Below are 2,076 nucleotides of genomic sequence, written 5' to 3' on the forward strand. Positions count from 1 at the left end.
GATCCACAGGGAAGTGGTTGTATCAAGCACTAGTTACTAACTTATTCATTAGAGCTAATCCTAACAATTACTTAGATGATTGATTGGCATAAAATAAATAAAATAAAATAGAGGTTCAGGATTTTGAATACAATTAGAGAGAAGTTGAGATTCATGGGATTCAAGTATTTAATCACCTAGTGCCAATTATCGTTTGCAATATTTAGTTTGGAATTAAGATTTGTGTGGGAATGCAAAGTGGAATCGAATTACTCCCGTAATCTCTATTCCTAGTGAATTTCCACTCCCATGGCTTAAACACCCAATAAGATCAAAGATCAGCATTCAATTATTCCTAATTACTACCATCTCCCGATTGGCAACAATCTAGAATAAACTTCCCCTAATAAGTTCCCCTTTCCCAAGGACCAACCATTAGGTGCAATCGTGTGTGTCCTAATTTATGCCCCAACTCCCATTGGTGACACAAACATGGCTATGAAGCTAGTAACTATGGCCATTAATTACAAGCATCAAACAATATTATCACGATTGCAACACAAGTATTAAACCCAAATAATAATATATTAAAGAAACTGAGAACTCAGGCACATAGGTTCATAAACACTTTTACCCAAGAATCTCTAAAGAATTTAGCCAAGCATGACTAAATTATACATAGCAAATATAAATAAAGAATTACAAATCATCAAAAGAGTACAAGAATTAACCAGACAATTTTCCCAAATCTCCCTAGTCTTCTTCTTGCTTTCCAAGACAACTTGTGGCTCTTGATTTCTCTCCTTCTTGTCTCCAAGAATCTCTGAATTCTCTCGGTCTCTCCCATTAGGGTTGAGGAAGGAGGGATTTTATAGTGGGTACAAAGTTGAGATGAAATAGGAATCTTGTACCAAATTGGACTCAAATTCTAATTCCTATATTTAAATAAAGAAATTGTCGTCTTTAATGATATTTAGAATTTGGAAGATTCCTTGAATTGCTAACTTTTAATATGGAGATATGAGCCTTGAAATCCGCGCAATTGATATTAGGAAAAGAGATCTCGCGCTTGTATTGAATTTTGCCCAGCTGCGCCACTTTAAGCGTCTGTTTTTTTATCCGCGCCACTTTAGGCGTCTGTTTTTATCCCAGAAACAGACGCATATTCGACGCGTCGAGACTTCCTGTGCGCGAATTAATTAGCTACTGGAAAATTTCGACGTGTCGAGCCAAGGGCTCGACGCGTCGAGTCCACTGGGCCCCGAACTCATCCAAAATTGCTCCAAACTCATCCTTGAACTCCCCTTGGTCATATCTTTGACCTAAAATGGTTCAAAAACACTAACAAACACCGTAAAATATTCAAAACAAGTGCGAACCATAATTAAATGATAATAGCAAGGAAAACATGTATTAAATAAGCAAAATTAAAGAGCTTAATTACTGTGATGATTCAAAATAACCATAAAAACAAGCACAGATGTGATAACATCAGTGTGTGTGTGTGTATGTTCGTATATCCAGGGACGGGCGGGGCTGGGAGAGTACTCCCCATCCCCGACGGGGCTGGGAGAGTACTCCCCATCCCCGACGGGGCATTAAAAGTTACCCCATATCCATCCCCGATTCCTGTCCCCGTTGGGGCGGGAAATCGGGTTCCACGTTGTGTATGTTGACATCTCTAGCGCTAATTAATCCCCACATAAGCTCCTCCCTAGCGCGTAGCGATTTTTTCAACCATGATCTCATATAAATTGTTACTTATAATTAAGACGTCTAAATTTTACTAAATCTCCATAGTTGGAAGGTAGTCCGCATGGGTAATGAGCGATGGACTGATGTGATGGAGTCAATAGTTTAATGGCAGACTTATGCAATATGCGCCCCCAAACAAATAATGGGTTTTACACTCACCTTTTTAAATTGAAGATTAATGTAGACTTTTCAATGATTAACGGATTATTTATAGTATTTTTGGTTATGTGTTAACATGTTTGTCTAGCTCAGTTAGTAGAGTACAAGGATTTTAACCTTGTTGTCATGGATTTGAGCCCCATGGTGGGTGTTTTTGTGCTGTTGCCGTTGTTTTCCCTTGCA

Source organism: Ipomoea nil, unplaced genomic scaffold, assembly GCF_001879475.1.
Source record: "Ipomoea nil cultivar Tokyo-kokei standard unplaced genomic scaffold, Asagao_1.1 scaffold0239, whole genome shotgun sequence".
Classification (NCBI taxonomy): Eukaryota; Viridiplantae; Streptophyta; class Magnoliopsida; order Solanales; family Convolvulaceae; genus Ipomoea; species Ipomoea nil.